At 42.5% G+C, this 23,089-nt stretch overlaps 1 pseudogene; it reads left to right on the top strand.

Moving 5' to 3' along the window:
* The first annotated feature begins 1,576 nt into the window (after positions 1 to 1,576).
* LOC106587460 (synaptotagmin-9-like) overlaps positions 1,577 to 23,089 on the top strand; it is a 54,631-nt pseudogene continuing 33,118 nt past the window's right edge.

Raw genomic sequence — 23,089 nt, 5'->3', positions numbered from 1 at the left:
CAATTTCAATTGACAAAGTACAATACACAAAATCATACAGTTACTTTTTTACCTAGAAATACATGTTTGACGTTCCAATACATGTTAATAGAAAGTAATTGCTTTTCACAATGCAGTGATCACATTACTTTTGATATGATTATATTCTCTTTTGTTAAAATTCATTTTACTATTACTTAATCCGACTGCTCTTAATTGATGGTCACTTAAACGTTTGGTTTAAAATTGCATTACCCATGTCGTCCAAAAAGTTATACTTTTGACTCATCTGTCCATAGAACATTCTTCCAAGTGTCTTGATGATCATCAAGGTGATTTTTTGGCAAACTTGAGTCAACATTTTGGACTAGATAGGTCCCATTATGTCTGGTGAAAACCAAACACTGCATTCCACAGTAAGAACCTCATACCAATGGTCAAGCTTGGTGGTGGTAGTGTGATGGTTTGGGGATGCTTTGCTGCCTCAGGACCTGGACGACTTGCCTGTAGCATATTACATCCAAAGGGCAATTTATCTTAAAAGTTTTGCTGTTGGATGAACTGGTTGTTAAAATAACGACATTGAGAAGATATCATTATGTTGTGTTTTGGTGATTAAACCAATGTACTCATTATATTTTACATTAAACATTAGTTTGGATTGTTAAGTGTTAAGTGAAAAGCTCTTAAGTGAAAATAGTACCAAACCGCCAAAAACAATGTTAACATGTATCCAATGGTGCTAAGCTGTACAGGTCCAATTGTTGCTCTTTATGAGGTAACCATGCCCTTCAGCATGGAAAGGGTTTGCTCTCATTCATTATGGAGTCTGATTCTACTCCTGTATAAGACTCTATGGGGCTGGTAGCTTTAGCTCCATTGTGCTGCTTAAATAACTATTTGGTGCACAGGCTGTTTTCATTCATTTTTACAAAACTGTCTGGACAAGGGTTAGACAGGAATGTATTACATACACCTCAATTCCCCTATAGTTCCATCTTTAGATATATAGATCAAATACATATACTGTACATGCATGCATGCACACACACACACACACACACACACACACACACACACACACACACACACACACACACACACACACACACACACACACACACACACACACACACACACACACACACAGGCACACACACGTACACACTCATACAAACACACATTTCCACATGGTTAATACAGTGCCTGTCAATCACTGAAATGGATTGAGAAATTATTAAATTGACTGCACAATAAAAGAGGTGCATACTGATCAATTGTGCAAATCTATAATAGAATTAGTCATCAACCAGCCTCACCATACAGCCCTTAATGGCATTGACATAGTGTATATCCCAAGATAAACAGGTAGAACAACAATCCTACCTGGCCAAAGGATAAACAGAACAGTATAGAATACAACTGAGACAAACAATAGGAATTAATGCAGTAGCAGAAAACATGCACTTAATACTAAACAACGTGCACAATCAACACCACTAATTAGTTCGTTCTCAGGGCCAGTTGTATTGAAAGCCAGTTGGGCGTCACTCTTGACGTGCATTTGGATGACAGCCCTGGGGTCTCGGCGCAAAGAGAGCATTGGGGGTTTAGTGTTGGCGGCGCGGTTAATAAGCGGAGCGCTTTGAACTGTGGAGAGTCGGGATCGCGCTCGCTCATTGCTTGATGGTGAATTGAGCGACTGGCTGCGCGGCGCCGGTCATTCACGCATCGAAAGAGCGCATGCACTTTTTCAGCACCAATTGAGTGTGGACAGCGCACGGTGCCTCATAGCCTCCTGTGAGTGGTCGGACATTCAACCTGTGGCTAAATTGTACGATAGGCTACTTTTGATGGGGAAAACCCCACAATTGAATACTACACACTCGAACAGGGATGCCCGACGTTTGGAAAGAAATAAAGGAATATGATGGTTTTTTTTACCTAGTATACTTACCTGTTCCTCCTCCGCTACCCTGGTTTTCAGACAGCGAGAGTGGTGCTGAGCTGCTGGGTGTTGGTGACTCCGCTTCGGGTGGAGTGGTGCGCTGCTACTGGGGCTTTAGTTGACTCTGTGCCGGGAGGATTAGTGTGATTCTGCGGGGGCTAGTCGACTCTCTGGTGGGCGGGGTGGTGTGGTGGTGCCATAGGAGCCCCTCCATTCAGAAGGATGCTGGTGGGAAATGCCTGGCGACAGAGAGGACGAGATTTGTCAAAAAGCACTAGAACTACTGTCTGATCTGTGCTCTAAAGGGGAAGTACAGAACGAGAACTGTCTGGATTTCATTTACCATTTCCGGGACCTCGCCAGACCACGCTACACGGACTCAGGTACCAGTCAATCCTATCCAATTAATCGGCCCTGAGAGCAGTGTATGTGTATGCAATGCGTGTGCGCTTTTCGGTTTGAATTATACAGATGTAACTTGCTCTGAAACACTTTGATCTGAATATATTTTTTTTACACATTAAGTTTGGAGAGATAGGGTTCCATTTCTGCACAGAACTTGTTGCATGGAGATTAGGAGTGGGGGAAATTATTTTATATAGGGTTTTGCAGGAACAAATGTTTGATAAAAACAAAAAGTCAGTAGGTTATATTCAGCCTTGCCAATAAATGTAGTGTGGGATATGCAGTGCGCACTATGGATTTGTTATATGTGCATTTATTTCTGGTGCACCTGAGGTGGATGGGGTGTTAAGTGGGGGATGGGGACTAGTGCGAGTTTGCGTAATCCTTGGTCGCATTCATTGAAGCTTGAGCTCGCGTGATACCCAATGCTATCTCATTTTTTTGCATTGGCACATGCGATGCAACACTCGGCCACACTAAAGTTCTCAGCGGATTCGTTTTGTAATCCCTTACCCATTTACCAAGGGTTAGTGGTGAGTGCATGCATATACGTGCTAGCCTCAGCAAGAGAGGGCGACAGTGCTAAGGGTGGAGCGGGAATTTTGGGGAACCTAGCACGCCGTGCGAGCGCGCCTGGAGACGAGGGAGGAGTGCATTCTTAGTAATACCGTATCACACTAACCCACGCGAGCTGTTTGTGTGTGTGTTCGTGCGTGCGTGCATGGACGTGTTTTTCACTCTACCCACTGATCCATGGCTGCCTGTTGCAGACCCTTGTGATTACTAGAAGGTTCACAGGAGGTTTCTGGAAGGCATAAAATGTTACATATTGTGAACCCAATGGCCTGAGCTTGATCTAATAACCCAAACTTCTGCATTTCTCACATGCCCCTGATTGCTGAATTGTTCAAGATGTGGCCCGTAACCCCACCCCCATCCTTTCAGTCAAAACCTCTCTTCACTCTCCCATCTCCTTGCTCCCTTCTTCTTTCTCCTCTCCCCTCCCCTTCCCCCTATACCCCCTCTCCTCACCCCTTCTCATTTCTGCATACTATCTGTCCCTGCTCCTCTCCCCTATGCACCATTTCTTCTCCCTTCAGCACTATTCTCTGTGAACTCTCCCTTCTCCTCTCTCCATTCTCCTTTACCTCCATTCTCCCCTCTGCATTGACAGCCAGGTGGAGTGTATGGTGGGGTTATTGAACTGCGATCAGAGGCAGGGTCCCTTGAGTCCACAGTCCCTGGTTTTATTAACATATCCAGCTGAGCCATGTCATCCTGTCCTGGATGACTGGCACCTCAATAAAACCAGAGAGAAATACGGATGAAAGAGAGAAGAGAAAAAGATATAGGAAGATTGACAAGTCTTTTTGCGTTAGTCTCTGGCATTCAAAGATAATATGTGACCCAAACGGAGAAGAGTGTGTGTGTGTGTGTGTGTGTGTGTGTGTGTGTGTGTGTGTGTGTGTGTGTGTGTGTGTGTGTGTGTGTGTGTGTGTGTGTGTGTGTGTCTGTTTCTGTGTGGAGGGTTAAAAACCAACCATGGCTAACACATTTGCAGTGTTTGTACAGGCCAAGCGACCCCCTCACACCAGATCAGGTCAAAATGAATGTCTGCACCATACTCAATGTTAATGCCCCTGTGAAGCTTATTATTTTAAATCATCTGGAGAATGAAAAAAATATCTTACAATTGATCTCTCACCTTTACCAAAATAACTTCACAGACATCTGCCTGCTGTCTATACATTAATGTAGTGCTGAGCATGTTGCTAAGCACTCAGACCCATTATGCACATGGATGTGATTCTGGGCTATATGTGACGAGCTTGTGTTTAGAGGTAGGTGAAGGAGTGAAGCGCAGGAGAGCAGAGATGTCCGAGATGCGTTATTTAATAGGCAAGTCCACAAACATACAGGTCAGGTACAATACCAAAATAAACGCCCTAGACAACAGAGGAACCAGTACTCACGGAAGGAAGGGGGAAAAACAACGCTCCTAAACTTATACACACTTGGTATAATATGTGAAAACAAATAAGGCACAACCTTAACGAGCAACATCACATGAATAATCCCGCACAAACCTAGGCAGGCAACAGGGGTAATTATACACACAGGAATTATGGAAAATGAAACCAGGTGTGAAAGAACCACAGACAAAACAAACGGAAAAGGAAAAAAGGATCGGTGATGGCTAGTAGGCCGGCGACGCCGACCGCCGAGCGCTGCCCGAACAGGGAGAGGAACCACCTTTGGTGGAAGTCGTGACACTATATGTATAACATATGCCATTTTGAGTCCTCAGTAATAGCAACCCCGGGGGAAATTAAGCTATTCTATCTTAAGCCAGATCATGGCCATACAGCGAGTGGCTGGGGAAAGAGAGTTTTCCAGCAACATGTCCCCCTGCTGTGCTCACCTTGTAGACTTGATATATAGACTGAGAGCCGGACTCCCAGCTACTCAACACTGTTTAGGTGTCATTGCCACAGTATTATCAAACTCTACTTATACAGTTGAAATCGGAAGTTTACATACACTTAGGTTGGAGTCATTCAAAATCTTTTTTCAACCACTCCACAAATGTCTTGTTATCAAACTATAGTTTTGGCCAGTCGGTTAGCAGATCTACTTTGTGCATGACACAAGTCATTTTTCCAACAATTGTTTACAGACAAATTATTTCACTTATAATTCACTGTATCACAATTACAGTGAGTCAGAAGTTTACATACACTAAGTTGACTGTGCCTTTAAACAACTTGGAAAATTCCAGAAAATTATGTAATGGCTTTAGAAGCTTCTGATAGGCTAATTGACATAATTTGAGTCAATTGGAGGTGTACCTGTGGATGTTTTTCAAGGCCTACCTTCAAACTCAATGCCTCTTTGCTTGGCATCATGGGAAAATCAAAAGAAATCAGCCAAGACCTCAGAAAAAAATTGTAGACCTCCACAAGTCTGGTTCAACCTTGGGAGCAATTTCCAAACGCCTGAAGGTACCACATTCATCTGTACAAACAATAGTACGCAAGTATAAACACCATGGGACCACGCAGCCGTCATACCACTCAGGAAGGAGACGCGTTCTGTCTCCTAGAGATGAACGTACTTTGGTGCAAAAAGTGCAAATCAATCCAAGAACAACAACAAAGGACCTTGTGAAGCTGCTGGAGGAAACAGGTACAAAAGTATCTATATGCACAGTAAAACAAGTCCTATATCAACATAACCTGAAAGGCCGCTCAGCAAGGAAGAAGCCACTGCTCCAAAACTGCCATAAAAAAGCCAGACTACTGTTTGCAACTGCACATTGAGACAAAGATCGTACTTTTTGGAGAAATGTCCTCTGGTCTGATGAAACAGAAATAGGACTGTTTGGCCATAATGACCATCGTTATGTTTGGAGGAAAAAGGGGGATGCTTGCATCATGAAGCCTGGGGGTGGCAGCATCATGCTGTGGGGGTGCTTTGCTGCAGGAGGGACTGGTGCACTTCACAAAATAGATGGCATCAGGAGGCAGGAACATTATGCGGATATATTGAAGCAAAATCTCAAAACATCAGTCAGGAAGTTAAAGCTTGGTCGCAAATGGGTCTTCGAAATGGACAATGACCCCAAGCATACTTCCAAAGTTGTGTCAAAATGGCTTTAGGACAATAAAGTCAAGGTATTGCAGTGGCCAACACAAAGCCCTGACCTCAATCCCATAGAAAATGTGTGGGCAGAACTGAAAAGTGTGTGCGAGCAAGGAGGCCTACAAACCTGACTCAGTTACACCAGCTCTGTCAGGAGGAATGGGCCAAAATTTACCCAACTTATTGTGGGAAGCTTGTGAAAGACTAACCAAAACATTTGACCCAAGTTAAACAATTTAAAGGCAATGCTACCAAATACTAATTGAGTGTACAGTATGTAAACTTCTGACCCACTGGGAATGTGATGAAATAAATAAAAGCTGAAATAAATCATTCTCTCTACTATTATTCTGCCATTTCACATTCTTAAAATAAAGTGATGATCCTAACTGACCTAAGACAGTTAATTTTTACTAGGATTAAATGTCAGGAATTGTGAAAGACAATGAGTTTAAATGTATTTGGCTAAGGTGTATGTAAACTTCCGACTTCAACTGTAGATAATGCCTGTGGTAGATAATGCCTGTGAGGTTTTTGGTTGGTAGCAGCTCACTCAGATTCACATACAGTAGCTAATTTACACTGAGTGCACAAAACATTAAGAACACCTTCATAATATTGAGTAAAAAAACATGTCTTGCCCATTCACTCTCTGCATGGCAGACATACACAATCCATGTCTCAATTGTCTCAAAACTTAAAAATAGTTTTTTAACCGGTCTCCTCCCCTTTATCTACACGCATTGAATTGGATTTAACAAGTGACATCAATAAGGATCCTAGCTTTCACCTGGATTCACCCGGTCAGTCAAACTATGTCGTGGAAAGAGCAGGTGTTCCTAATGTTTTGTAAACTCAGTGCATATTGACTGCTGTTGCTGTTGATGAGTTATTGAGGAGAGGTGTAGGTAATGTAGATTATTACATATCAGTTTGCAATAGGGGCACACTAATTAGTGCTTCCTAACTAATCTCTCACTAATTCAACACCGAACAATCTGTAAGGCATCTTAGAGCAACACAAGGGAATACTACTGTAGGTCCAAGGAAATGCTTAAATCGGCAATATCCCCCCTCTCTCTTTCTGTTGGATGTTTTTGTTAGCTATCGGGGTTATTTGAGACTTTTCAGATATACTATGACTCTCTACCTCCTCAGGCAGTACCAGGGCAACCTGCCAAGTAAACCACCACTAGGCCTCTGGATCAATGTGCTCTCAGGCTACAGGGCTGCCCAAGTCAGTCTATCGCCCTCATCTCTGAGCTCAATAGCCACAGTTCGATCAGATGCCACAGTGTGGTCTAAACACAGCTCACCCCTGGTGTACCATGTCTTTGGCTGGTTGTGACATGGCCTGTGGTTTCACTGATTGACTTATTTCATCAGGAATAGTGACTGATTCTATCAGTAGCTTTGTGATTCAGAGAATGGGATTTGTGTGTTCAAATCCTCCATTCATGTTCAATACTCCACTGCTGGTCTGTGACGGTCACATGTGATGTGTGTACAGAGGACATCAGGTGGACATATGGACAATGCTCTCTATCACTCCAGTATCTCTGCACATTATACATATTGTATTGGAACTGTATGTAGCTTACTTACTTCTTGGGTGTTCTACCTTATGTTATTTTCAACATTACTACATTGATATTGATTACTGCATTGTTAGGTTTAGAGCTTGCAAGAAAGGCATTTCACGTGACTTGCAAACTTGAAGATTTAAATGTGTCCTACACAGCTAAAGAGGAGCTTCAGCACAGGTGACAGGAGTGGCATGACATTAATTTTACAACAGCAAAATGGCCACCCTGCTTAGTGGCATTGCAATGGCATTACTGTCATGAAGCACTCAATCAGCTGATAAAAAGAATGCAGGTACATACAGTATATGAACGCGGAGGTACATTTTCACACAGTTGGTTCTCCGTATTGCAGTATTTTGTGATCCTGGATCATGTTAATAACAGCTTGGAGGAGCTTGAAAGGAGGGATCAGCCCAAGAACATTCATGATTGTTTATGAAGGTTTTTTTATCTTCATAATTGCCTAGAAACACAAATTGAGATATTATGTGTGTGGTATGTTGGTATGACATCATCAAAGCAGAGTGGCCTTGTCCCATTTACCCGCCATGTACATTGTCGACTGTACACACGTTTTGATGAAGTGTTTGCAAGTGCTCTGAGAAATGCAAGAGCGGTCAAGGCTCTGAAGATAATATTTTGGGACAGACTTCATCATTCACCTTCTTCACACTATCACAATGTAGGCCAACTCACTGCAATATTTGAAGTGACACAATTAAGGGTGCATTTATTTTAGACTGCTGTGGGCTATAATCTATTATTTTACTCAACTGTTTGATTACTGATTGACGTGAGAGCTATCGGAACAGTATAATTATTGACTTTGATGTGTGAAAGGTGTTCTATCCCTGACATATCAGAGGGGTATGCACAGGTGAGGTTAAGGAGGAAGAGGGGGAGGGTAATAGAAAGTTAGCGAATGAGCATGTGAAGGAGGAGACAGCAATAAGAGGAGGAAGAAGAGGGGTAGGTGGTGTGCAATACTAGGCTCATTAAGGAAGCCCCAGACTCCCAGCTTGCTTTGCCTCAGCATTCTGAGGGAATATGTAATGGAAGGGGCCATGTCAAAAACAACCCTTTTGCTTTTTACTGCAATCAAAGGTGGTCAGCCTGGCCTTTTACCCTGCATGTGATTTCCCTTGGTCCGCCCAGCAGATTCCACATCCATTAGTGCTGAGCGATTACTGCTTTTTGAGGTTGGTTTGGTTTCTGTTCTATTATTTGGGTGGAATGCTGTAACAACACAGAATAAAACAATTAATAAAAGTCCCGTGATGGTAGTGACTGAACATTACTGTTTATCACTTATTAACCATCATTTAATAAAATAATTCAGTTGTGTATACTACATTTGTTTTATTTGATGACTTTATTATTTAATTCCAAGTCATCATCTCATCTCTGTAGAGCTGCTGCCTATGCTGTCTGACAAAATCAGAATTTTAGTCGTTCTTCAAAATAAATAAGGCATACTTTTATGACTGCTGAATACCAACTATCAATCACTTTGGTCATGTATTTTCAGGTAGAGATACCTGGCTAAGCAGCAGCTGCGCTCTATATCACCTCAAGATCACACATTCTTCTCTCTTCCGTAGCAGGAGTAAAAGAAACACAGATTGGCTAAGTAGATTCACAATGGATTATGGTCATTGTAGTTAATTACTACTGTTTATACTGAGCAAAAATGTAAATGCAACATGTTAAGTCTTGGTCTCATTTTTCACGAGCTGCACAAAAAGCTAATTTCTCTCAAATTGTGTGCACAAATTTGTTTACATCACTGTAAGTGAGAATTACTCCTTTGCCAAGTTAATCCATCCACCTGACAGGTGTGGCATATCAAGAAGCTTATTAAACAGCATGATCATTAAACAGGTGCACCTTGTGCTGGGGACAATAAAAGGTCACTAAAATGTGCAGTTTTGTCACACAACAAAATGCCACAGATGTCTCAAGTTTAGAGGGAGCGTGAAATTGGCATGCTGACTGCAGGAATGTCCAACAGAGAACAGATAATTTAATGTTAATTTCTCTACCATATGACGCCTCCAACGTTGTTTTAGAGAATTTCTCTGTACGTTGAACTGGCCTCACCATTTAAAAAAGAAATCATTCTGATTGGCTGGGCCTAGCTCCCCAGTGGTTGGCCTAGCTCCATGGCTGCACCCCTGTCATGTGAAATCTATAGATTGGGTGATAATGAATTTATTTCTATTGACCGATTTCTGTCTATGAACTGTAACTCAGTAAAATGTTTGAAATTGTTGGATGTTGTCTTTATATTTTTGTACAGTATAGAATATTGGCCTGTTGGAAACTACAACTCCATACTACATCGCACAGTTCAGGCTGGATCTGATTTATCTTTAGAGAAATTGTGCAATTTGCGCATTGAGCTCACAGACAAAAAAACAAACTAAATGGAATTAAAATAATTGAATCGATGTTGTTTAAAAAATGAAAAATAACCAACATTTTGATTAATCGCTCAACACTAAAATCCATGAAACAGACGAGGCATCAGGAGCTGCAACTCTCAACCTGAATGGTAATTAAATTTCAAGAGATTTGCCGTGTTTGTAATTTTGTCTTTCCACGGCTGTGCATCATTTTTACTGTTACTGATGATTGCCAAACAGCTGTCTTCACTATTTTCACTTTCACCCCTGTGGAGGTACAGTATGTAAAAGGTCTACGATAAGATTTCATTAAGATGTGGTCAGTGAGATCCAGAGAAACATGGTATCTCACAAACCCAGACCTTGTTTTAGACAAGATAACATCCTGAGTGTTCTCTTGCATAGCCCTATCTGTGCTTAGTCATTTAGCATACATATATAATTAAACAAATAACTAAAAAAAGCTTTCTCCCAGTGGATTAATTACACAAATCATAATTTCATAATTTCCTACGCCTCAGTTGATGTAAACCCACAGGGTTTCATTAACAACAGACAAACAGGGCTGGAGAATGGGACAGCATATGGCAAAATATGGTGAACTACACGGTACAATACTGTATGGTGCAAAACAATTTACAGTTGAGTGGGTCTGTTTTATAAATGCCTCTAGACAATCTGACCATTTAACTCCTATAAAGATAGTTAGGAAAAATGCCCGGCCTCTGCAGGTGTGCCATTATGTGTAGTAGTGATGAGTGGGGGAGTGCTGATTTGCTCTGTAGTTCGGAAGGTGTACGTTAGTTAGGTGTCATGCATTGTGTTACATTGTGTGACACTAATGTCTGAGAGTTTGCCAAGTCCTCCAAGTTCAAGGGGTGACAGCTGTGCCAAAATGATGAATTCCCAATGACACTGATTCATCTCTTTGAAGATCTCTCTTTGGCGGAACTTCATCCTCTTCAGAAGAATTCCCAGAGAGGGATATCTCATCATCACTTCACTTCCTAGGATTGCTTAGGAGGCAAACGCCAAGATGAATCAGAAGGCTCTTCGTGATTGTCTTTCTGTTCTCCCCCTCCCGCGGTGACTGGTGGACCCTGTGCCAGTGTGAATGAGCACACTTTATTATTCATCACAACACTTTGAAATCTTAATCTTTTATTTTGTGATATTTGAGGCTGCCTTGATATGGCCAAAAAGTGCCTGCAACCGATGTTGCATGGAAACATGGGAACACAGTAAACCCTAAACAGTCTCTCTAGCTCTCATTCTGAATGTGAGTAGTACCACGATGCTCTGTAATTATGATGATGTTGACAGCATTGTAAAGACAAATTTCACATTCATAGGACTGTCACTGCTTCCTACAAGACCGTTATGGGGACAACAAAGTGCAACACATCAATAGCATCATCAACATACAACTACACAACATGTTGCAAGTCATGCTGTAAAAGCTGTCACATGAAAATATAATTACAGGATTACTCGCAGCATTTTCACAAGGCTTCTCACACTGTATACATACCTGTAGTATCTCAGTTCAAACTGTGTAGAGGATGAGGACCAGCCTAGATATAGGGAGATTCTCCATTGGGCATAAATCCATCCTCTCCTCGACTCCTCTGTCCTCCTCCCTCCTGACCCGGAAGGAAACCGATAAGTCGTTACTATATGTAGGAGAATGTCATTTTGTTCATTGGTGAACAGAGAAGTTTGCACCTCTCCTCGATAGCCTTTCCCGGCTGAGAATTCTTACGTATATCCTGCCGGAGTCCTACCAGGAAGAGTTTTGTAATCCGCCACACCCCCTTTGAATCAACTGTTTTTTTCTCAGAGGAGAAAAGCACGCACACGTTTTAAAACCCCCACTTTTAGTCTATAAAATGTCTGTTACAACTAGCAAAATGTGTTTGAACCACTTTATACACAGTTTGCCTGATGACAAGCTTGTGGAGGGGAGTCTCATTTCATCAAGCACATTTGTTTCCACATTTCCTCTCCTCGATTACATTGACATTTTTCAAAAGGAGGCAGGAGAGGACGGAGAGAGGATGCATCCTTCCATGATTCACAATTTCTTCAAAAATAAGTTGAAATTGAAAACGTTGGTGTTCACATGTGTATTTGTCTGATTTACAACTACACAGGACCAAACGCTTTCATTAAAATAAGTACTGAAATTGATTCTCAGCATGTCACGTCCTGACCATAGTAAGTTGTTATTTTCTATGGTAGAGTAGGTCAGGGCGTGACAGGGGGTGTTTGTCCGTTTTTGTATTTATATGTTTAGTTTCTAGTTTTGTATTTCTAGGTTAGTTTCTGTTTGGTATGACCTCCAGTTAGAGGAAGCCGGTTGTCATTGTCTCTAATTGGAGGCAATATTTAAGTTGATGTTTGTCCCACTGGTGTTTTGTGGGTGATTATTTTGTGAGTAGTGTATGCCTGCTCTGCGTCACGGCTTTCTTGTTTTTGTATTTGAAGTTTATTGTATATTGCATTCGTTTCATGACTGAATAAAAGATGTGGAACTACGATCACGCTGTGTATTGGTCCTTCCGAAAGCCCTGACACAGCAGGTGTAATTTATCTCACCTGCGGTAATTTGCAGGGCCAACGGGGCAAAAATAGCCATTAAACCAGCCATTCAACCAGTTGGGTTGAAATCTGGTGACAGAGACGGCCATGGCATATGGTTTACATAATTTTTATGCTCATCGAACCTTAATTAACTCAGTTTCCACACCAGTGTGGAAGCTCATGCTTTCAATATACTTTGTATCCCTCATTTACTCAAGTGTTTCCATTTACTTTGGCAGTTACCTGTATGATGTGATTAGTTGGTACGTAAAACACCTATCCAGGCGTAAGATCTGGCATGTGTCAGCAACGCCTGGGCAGAGGAGTGTGCCTTTTACCTGCACCAACAGCTCTCCTTAGATGAGGAAGAACGTTGGGCATCGTAAAAGGACCTGGCATAAACCATTCAAACCTCTAAACAGGTATTCTGTTCACTATGAACATAGCCTTAGTTAGTGTAAACCTTTATACTGTTCATACGGTCCATGTCTATGGCATAAACATTAGAGTTTCCAATACTAAGGCTAAACATTTCAAATGAAATTACATTATAAGAAGACACACTCGCCGTTTGTTATTTTATATTACCCTACAAAGCACAATGTTTTATCTTGAATTAGATATAAAGTTGAAGTTGGAAGTTTACATACACTTAGGTTGGAGTCATTAAAACTTGTTTTTCAACCACTCCACAAATTTCTTGTTAACAAACTATAGTTTTGGCAAGTTGGTTAGGACATCTACTTTGTGCATGACACAAACCATTTTTCCAACAATTATTTACAGAGAGACAATTTCACTTATAATTCACTGTATCACAATTCAAGTTCCAATTCCAGAGTCAGAAGTTTACATACGCTAAGTTGACTGTGCCTTTAAATAGCTTGGAAAATTCCAGGAAATTATGCCATGGCTTTAGAAGCTTCTGATAGGCTAATTTACATAATTTGAGTCAATTGGAGGTGTACCTGTGGATGTTTTTCAAGGCCTACCTTCAAACTCAGTGCCTCTTTGCTTGACATCATGGGAAAATCAAAAGAAATCAGCCAAGACTGGTTCATCCTTGGGAGCAATTTCCAAACGCCTGAAGGTACCACGTTCATCTGTACAAACAATAGTACGCAAGTATAAACACCATGGGACTACGCAGCCTTCATACCGCTCAGGAAGGAGACGCGTTCTGTCTCCTAGAGATGAACGTACTTTGGTGCGAAAAGTGCAAATCAATCCCAGAACAACAACAAAGGACCCTGTGAAGATGCTGGAGGAAGCAGGTACAACATTATCTATATCCACAGTAAAACAAGTCCTATATCGACATAACCTGAAGGGCCGCTCAGCAAGGAAGAAGCCACTGCTCCAAAACCACCATAAAAAAGCCAGACTACGGTTTGCAACTGCACATGGAGACAAAGATCGTACTTTTTGGAGAAATGTCCTCTGGTCTGATGAAACAAAAATAGAACTGTTTGGCCATAATGACCATTGTTACATTTGAAGGAAAAAGGGGGGCTTGCAAGCCAAAGAACACCATCCCAACCATGAAGCACGGGGGTGGCAGCATCATGTTGTGGGGGTGCTTTGCTGCAGGAGGGACTGGTGCACTTCACAAAATAGATGGCTTCATGAGGCAGGAAAATTATGTGGATATATTGAAGCAACATCTCAAGATATCAGTCAGGAAGTTAAAGCTTGGTCGCAAGTGGGTCTTCCAAATGGACAATGACCCCAAGCATACTTCCAAAGTTGTGGCAAAATGGCTTAAGGACAACAAGGTCAAGGTATTGGAGAGGCCATCACAAAGCCCTGACCTCAATCCTATAGAAAATGTGTGGGCAGAACTGAAAAAGCGTGTGCGAGCAAGGAGGCCTACAAACCTGACTCAGTTACACCAGCTCTGTCAGGAGGAATGGGCCAAAATTCACCCACTTATTGTGGGAAGCTTGTGGAAGGCTACCTGAAATTTTTAACCCAAGTTAAATAATTTAAAGGCAATGCTACCAAATACTAATTGAATGTACAGTATGTAAACTTCTGACCCACTGGGAATGTGATGAAAGAAATACAAGCTGAAATAAATAATTCTCTCTACTATTATCTCTCTACATTCTTAAAATAAAGTGGTGATCCTAACTGGCCTAAGACAGGGAATTTTTACTAGGATTAAATGTCAGGAATTGTGGAAAACTGAGTTTAAATGTATTTGGCTAAGTTGTATGTAAACTTTCAACTTGAACTGTAGCTAGTATGTTTGTGGCAAACAATTTAGCAAACAATGAGTTCTGTGAGGAGAAATGAACAGAGAGGTCCGACGTCGTCACACCAATTTAAACTCTTTCAGAGGATCCATCACATACTTTAATCGCTCAAAATGGCTGTTAAATATCACCTGCTCCCCAGGAAAATCTAAATATTGAAGATTTAAGTGTGAAGTTTCTTGGAACTTGTTCAAGTTGGGTAAATTGATTCCCATAGAATGTTTCTCCACAACACATTTTCTTGCTCTATTCCTATCAGTCAAGGTCAGTGGATTACAGCAGCACTAAAATCGGGACCCTGGCCGCATATGGGACTCCAGAGGAGATAATTAAACAACTTTGGATAATTCCTAATTAAGTTTGTCACGCTCTCTCTTTAAGAGAATATTAAGGGAGAATGAGAAAAGTTCCCGCAAAGCACACTTGTAATTAACCAAGCAATGTTTTTTTTTAAATTAGCGCACAGTGATTTAATCAGTCTTAGGCCGTTCCTTATGGTGTGTCTTTAATACACACAGCTAGAGAAGCCCAAAGGCAAATTATAACATACACTACATGACCAAAAGTATGAAGACATCTCATTTCAAAATCATGGGTATTAATATGGAGTTGGTCCCCACTACGCTGCTATAATAGCCTCCACTCTTCTGGGAAGGCTTTCCACTAGATGTTTGAACATTGCTGTGGGGACTTGCTTTCATTCTGCTGAAACAGGAAAGGGCCTTCCCCAAACTGTTGTCATAAAGTCGGAAACACAGAATCGTCTAGAATGTAATTATGTGCTGTAGCTTTAAGATTTCCCTTTATTGGAACTAAGGGACCTAGCCCGAACCATGAAAAAAAACAGACCATTATTCCTCCTCCAATGAACTATGAATTGGGACAGGTAGCATTCACCTGGCATCCGCCAAACCCAGATTTGTCCTTCGAACTGTTAGATGGGGAAGCGTGATTCATCACTCCAGAGAACGTGTTTCCAATGGCGGCGAGTTAAAAATGTTGTTAAATAATGATGTGATGATTCATTCTCTCCCAAGCCTCTGTCTTGTACATGTGTCATTGATCTTTGTTTGTCTCACTGTGCCTCTCACATCCTTGTATAAGTAAAATTACCCTACTAACTCTCTCCCTTTCTTTCCTCCCTCTCTCCCTCTTTCCCCCCCTCCCTGCATTCTGTAGATGTGTCGGTGAGCCTGCTGTCCCTGGTGGTGACAGCCTGTGGCCTGGCCCTGTTCGGGGTCTCAATCTTCGTCTCCTGGAAGCTCTGCTGGATCCCATGGAGGGAGCGTGGCCTCTCCCCCAGCATCAAGGAGCCCACCCACGGGCACCACGATTCCCCCATGGCACCTTTGCAACCCTACGTCCCAGCCAGGGAGCCAGTCTACACGGCCGTCGACCCTCCCGTCCCTGCCCTCGACCGCCGTGAGTCCCATCGCTGCTCCATTGTCCCTGTGGCATCTGGGACCGTGACGGGGCCGGCGACCCCCGTATCGCCACCCCCCATAGCGGCAATCATCCCCATCCCAGAGGCAGCCATGAAGATTAGCCACACGTCTCCAGACATCCCCCTGGAAACCCAGAGTAAAGGCCGGGAAAACGGGGTCCACACCAACCCTCGTACGCAGAGGCAGACCACTGAGCCCTCACCCTCTGTCCGGTCAATGTCTATACACACAGAGATTGGGCGAGTACTATATCACAGTCCTCTACTATGATGAAGTCGCTATTGTGCTATGTACTGTGCTTGTATACTGTAGTTTTTTATTTTTATTTATTTCACCTTTATTTAACCAGGTAGGCAAGTTGAGAACAAGTTCTCATTTACAACTGCGACCTGGCCAAAATAAGGCAAAGCAGTGTGACACAGACAACAACACAGAGTTACACATGGAGTAAACAAACAAGCCAATGAGACAATAAACAAGTCAATGATACAGTAGAAAAAAAGAAAGTCTATATACAGTGTGTGCAAAAGGCATGAGGAGGTAGGCAATAAATAGGCCATAGGAGCAAATAATTACAATTTAGCAGATTAACACTGGAGTGATAAATGAGCATATGAAGATGTGCATGTAGAGATACTGGTGTGCAAAAAGAGCAGAAAAGTAAATAAAATAAAAACAGTAAGGGGATGAGGTAGGTAGATTGGGTGGGCAATGTACAGCTGGGCTATGTACAGCTGCAGCGATCGGTTAGTTGCTCAGATAGCTGATGTTTAACCTGTTAGGGCTAGGGGGCAGTATTGACACGGCTGGATAAAAAACGTACCCGATTTAATCTGGTTACTACTCCTGCCCAGTAACTAGAATATGCATATAATTATTGGCTTTGGATAGAAAACACCCTAAAGTTTCTAAAACTGTTTGAATGGTGTCTGTGAGTATAACAGAACTCCTATGGCAGGCCAAAACCTGAGAAGATTTCAAGCAGGAAGTGGCCTGTCTGAGAAGTAGTGTTTCATCTTGGCTCTTTTTATTGAAGACTCAGGATCTGTGCAATAACATGACACTTCCTACGTCTTCCATAGGGTCTCAGAGCCCGGGAAAAAGTTGAACGATATCGAGGCAGGCTCTGGCTGAAACACTTTATCGCTTTTGGCAAGTGGCCACTCAGAGTACTATGGGCTTAGGCGCGTGCCCGCTTCGACCGAATGCTTTCTTTTCCTTTTTCTGTTTATCTAAACGCAGATTCCCGGTCGGAATATTATCGCTTTTTTATGAGAAAAATGGCATAAAAATTGATTTTAAACAGCGGTTGACATGCTTCGAAGTACGGTAATGGAATATTTAGAATTATTTTGTCACGAATTGCGCCATGCTCGTCACCCTTATTTAGCCTTTAGGATAGTGTCTAGAACGCACGAACAAAACGCCGCTGTTTGGATATAACGATGGATTATTTTGGACCAAACCAACATTTGTTATTGAAGTAGAAGTCCTGGGAGTGCATTCTGACGAAGACAACAAAGGTAATAACATTTTTCTTATAGTAAATCTGACTTTGATGAGTGCTAAACCTGCTGGGTGTCTAAATAGCTAGCCCTGTGATGCCGGGCTATCTACTGAGAATATTGCAAAATGTGCTTTCACCGAAAAGCTATTTTAAAATCGGACATATCGAGTGCATAGAGGAGTTCTGTATCTATAATTCTTAAAATAATTGTTATGCTTTTTGTGAACGTTTATCGTGAGTAATTTAGTAAATTCACCGGCAGTGTTCGGTGGGAATGCTAGTCACATGCTAGTCACATGCTAATGTAAAAAGCTGGTTTTTGATATAAATATGAACTTGATTGAACAAAACATGCATGTATTGTATAACATAATGTCCTAGGGTTGTCATCTGATGAAGATCATCAAAGGTTAGTGCTACATTTAGCTGTGGTTTGGGTTTATGTGACATTATATGCTAGCTTGAAAAATGGGTGTCTGATTATTTCTGGCTGGGTATTCTGCTGACATAATCTAATGTTTTGCTTTCGTTGTAAAGCCTTTTTGAAATTGGACAGTGTGGTTAGATTAACGAGAGTATTATCTTTAAAATGGTGTAAAATAGTCATATTTTTTAAAAATTGAAGTAATATCTTATCTAAGGATTTGAATAACGCGCCCATAGAGGTTAAAGTTGGTGAGGGAAATAAAAGTCTCCAACTTCAGCGATTTTTGCAATTCGTTCCAGTCACTGGCAGCAGAGAACTGGAATGAAAGGAGGACAAATGAGGTGTTGGCATTGGGGATGATCAGTGAGATATACCTGCTGGAACGTGTGCTACGGGTGAGTGTTGTTATCGTGACCTGTGAACTGAGATAAGGTGGAGCTTTACCAAGCATAGTCTTATAGATGACCTGGAGCCAGTGGGTCTGGCGACGAATATGTAGCGAGGGCAAGCCGACTAGAGCATACAGGTCGCAGTGGTGAGTGGTATAAGTTATTTGGTAACAAAACGGGTGGCACTGTGATAGACTGCATCCAGTTTGCTGAGTAGAGTATTGGAAGCTATTTTGTAGATGACATCGCCGAAGTCGAGGATCGGTAGGATAGTCAGTTTTACTAGGGTAAGTTTGGCGGCGTGAGTGAAGAAGGGTTTGTTGCGAAATAGAAAGCCGATTCTAGATTTGATTTTGGATTGGAGATGTTTAACCTCTATGGGCTAGGTGGGACGCTTGCGTCCCACCTACTCAACAGCCAGTGTAATCCCGTGGCGCGATATTCAAATACCTCAATAATGCAAAAACTTCAATTTCTCAAACATATGACTATTTTACACCGTTTTAAAGACAAGACTCTCGTTAATCTAACCACACTGTCCGATATCAAAAAGGCTTTAAAACGAAAGCAAAACATTAGATTATGTCAGCAGAGTACCCAGCCAGAAATAATCAGACACCCATTTTTCAAGCTAGCATATAATGTCACATAAACCCAAACCACAGCTAAATGCCGCACTAACCTTTGATGATCTTCATCAGATTACAACCCTAGGACATTATGTTATACAATACATGCATGTTTTGTTCAATCAAGTTCATATTTATATCAAAAACCAGCTTTTTACATTAGCATGTGACTAGCATGTGACTAGCATTCCCACCGAACACTGCCGGTGAATTTACTAAATTACTCACGATAAACGTTCACAAAAAAACATAACAATTATTTTAAGAATTATAGATACAGAACCCCTCTATGCACTCGATATGTCCGATTTTAAAATAGCTTTTCGGTGAAAGCACATTTTGCAATATTCTCAGTAGATAGCCCGGCATCACAGGGCTAGCTATTTAGACACCCAGTTTAGCACTCACCAAAGTCAGATTTACTATAAGAAAAATGTTATTACCTTTGCTGTTCTTCGTCAGAATGCACTCCCAGGACTTCTACTTCAATAACAAATGTTGGTTTGGTCCCAAATAATCCATTGTTATATCCAAATAGCGGCGTTTTGTTCGTGCGTTCAATACACTATCCGAAAGGGTAAATAAGGGTGACGAGCATGGCGCATTTCGTGACAAAAAAATTCGAAATATTCCATTACCGTACTTCGAAGCATGTCAACCGCTGTTTAAAATCAATTTTTATACCATTTTTCTCGTAAAAAAAGCGATAATATTCCGACCGGGAATCTGCGTTTAGGTAAAAAGAGGAAAGAAAACAAAGCACAGGGTCGACTCGTGCACGCGCCTAAGCCCACTGTCCTCTGATCGGCCACTTGCCAAACTCGATAATGTGTTTCAGCCAGAGGCTGCCTCGATATCATTCAGCTTTTTCCCGGGCTCTGAGAGCATATGGGAGCCGTAGGAAGTGTCACGTTACAGCAAAGATCCTCAGTCTTCAATAAAAAGAGCCAAGATGAACAACAACTTGTCAGACAGGCCACTTCCTGTAAGGAATCTTCTCAGGTTTTGACCTGCCATATGAGTTCTGTTATACTCACAGACACCATTCAAACAGTTTTAGAAACTTTAGGGTGTTTTCTATCCAAAGCCAATAATTATATACATATTCTAGTTACTGGGCAGGAGTAGTAACCAGATTAAATCGGGTACGTTTTTTATCCGGCCGTGTCAATACTGCCCCCGAGCCCTAACAGGTTAATATGAGTCTGGAAGGAGAGTTTACAGTCTAGCCAGACACCTAGCTATTTATAGTGGTCCACATATTCTAGGTCGGAACCGTCCAGGGTGGTGATGCTAGTCGGGTGGGCGGTTGCGGGCAGTGAATGGTTGAAAAGCATGCATTTGGTTTTACTAGTGTTTAAGAGCAGTTGGAGGCCACGGAAGGAGTGTTGTATGGCATTGAAGCTCGTTTGGAGGTTAGTTAGCACAGTGTCCAAGGAAGGGCCAGAGTATACAGAATGGTGTCGTCTGCGTAGAGGTGGATCAGGGAATCGCCCGCAGCAAGAGCGACATCATTGGTATATACAGAGAAAAGAGTCGGCCCGAGAATGGAACCCTGTGGTACCCCCATAGAGACTGCCAGAGGTCCGGACAACATGCCCTCCGTTTTGACACACTGAACTCTGTCTGCAAAGTAGTTGGTGAACAAGGCGAGGCAGTCGTTAGAAAAACCAAGGCTATTGAGTCTGCCGATAAGAATACGGTGATTGACAGAGTTGAAAGCCTTGGCCAGGTCGATGAAGACGGCTGCACAGTACTGTCTTTTATCAATGGCGGTTATGATATCATTTAGTACGTTGAGCGTGGCTGAGGTGCACCCGTGACTGGCTCGGAAACCAGATTGCACAGCGGAGAAGGTACGGTGGGATTCGAAATGGTCAGAGATCTGTTTATTAACTTGGCTTTCGAAGACTTTGGATAGGCAGGGCAGGATGAAAATAGGTCTGTAACAGTTTGGGTCTAGGGTGTCACCCCCTTTGAAGAGGGGGATGACCGCGGCAGCTTTCCCAATCTCTAGGGATCTTGGACGATACGAAAGAGAGGTTGAACAGACTGGTAATAGGGTTTGCAACAATGGCAGCGGATAGTTTTAGAAAGAGAGGGTCCAGATTGTGTAACCCAGCTGAATTGTACGGGTCCAGGTTTTGCAGCTCTTTCAGAACATCTGCTATCTGGATTTGGGTGAAGGAGAAGCTGGGGAGGCTAGGGCGAGTAGCTGCGGGGGGTGGGGGGGCGGAGCTGTTGGCCAGAGTTGGAGTAGCCAGGAGGAAGGCATGGCCAGCCGTTGAGAAATGCTTATTGAAATGTTCAATTATCATGGAATTATCGGTGGTGACCATGTTACCTAGCCTCAGTGCAGTGGGCAGCTGGGAGGAGGTGCTCTTGTTCTCCATGGACTTTACAGTGTCCCAAAACCTTTTGGAGTTAGAGCTACAGGATGCAAATTTCTGCATGGCAAAGCTAGCCTTTGCTTTCCTGACTGACTGCATGTATTGGTTCCTGACTTCCCTGAACAGTTGCATATCACAGGGACTATTCGATGCTATTGCAGTCCGCAACAGGATATTTTTGTCCTGGTCAAGTGCAGTCAGGTCTGGAGTGAACCAAGGGCTATATCTGTTCTTAGTTCTGCATTTTTTGAACGGGGCATGCTTATCTAAGATGGTGAGGAATTTACTTTTAAAGAATGACCAGGCATCCTCGACTGACGGGATGAGGTCAATATCCTTCCAGGATACCCGGGCCAGGTCGATTAGAAAGGCCTGCTCGCAGAAGTGTTTTAGTGATGAGGGGTGGTCGTTTGACCGCGGACCCATAGCGGATACAGGCAATGAGGCAGTGATTGCTGAGATCCTGATTGAAAACAGCGGAGGTGTATTTGGAGGGCAAGTTGGTCAGGATAACGTCTATGAGGGTGCCCATGTTTACGGATTTGGGATTGTACCTGGTGGGTTCCTTGATGATTTGTGTGAGATTGAGGACATCTAGCTTAAATTGTAGGACTGCCGGGGTGTTAAGCATATCCCAGTTTAGGTCACCTAACAGAACGAACTCTGAGGCTAAATGGGGGGCGATCAATTCATAAATGGTGTCCAGGGCACAGCTGGGAGCGGAGGGGGGTCGATAGCAGGCGGCAACAGTGAGAGACTTATTTCTGGAGAGATTAATTTTTAAAATTAGAAGTTTGAACTGTTTGGGTATAGACCTGGAAAGTATGACAGAACTTTGCAGGCTATCTCTGCAGTAGATTGCAACTCCTCCCCCTTTGGCAGTTCTGTCTTGATGAAAAATGTTGTAGTTGGGTATGGAAATCTCAGAATTTTTGGTGGCCTTCCTAAGCCAGGATTCAGACACGGCAAGGACATCAGGGTTGGCCGAGTGTGCTAAAGCAGTGAGTAAAACAAACTTAGGGAGGAGTCTTCTGATGTTGACATGCATGAAGTCAAGGCTTTTTCAATCACAGAAGTCAAGAAATGAGGGTGCCTGGGGACACGCAGGGCCTGAGATAACCTCCACATCAACCGAGGAACAAAGGAGGAGTAGGATGAGGGTATGGCTAAAGGCTATCAAAACCGGTCACCTAGAGCGTTGGGGACAAAGAATAAAAGGAGCGGATTTCTGGGCGTGGTAGAATAGATTCAGGGCATAATGTGCAGACAGGGTATGGCGGGGTGCGGGTACAGCAGAGGTAAGCCCAGGCACTGAGTGATGATAAGAGAGGTTGTATCTCTGGACATGCTGGTTATAATGGGTGAGGTCATCGCATGTGTGGGAGGTGGGACAAAGGAGGTAACAGAGGTATGATGAGTGGAACTAGGGGCTCCATTGTAAACTAAAACAATAACTAACATAAGCAACATTATACAAGTCATATTGACATTTGAGA

The sequence above is a fragment of the Salmo salar genome, chromosome ssa26, assembly GCF_905237065.1.
Source record: "Salmo salar chromosome ssa26, Ssal_v3.1, whole genome shotgun sequence".
Taxonomy (NCBI): Eukaryota; Metazoa; Chordata; class Actinopteri; order Salmoniformes; family Salmonidae; genus Salmo; species Salmo salar.
Note: the sequence above shows the minus strand (reverse complement) of the source record. Positions and strands in the feature narration are given on the sequence as shown.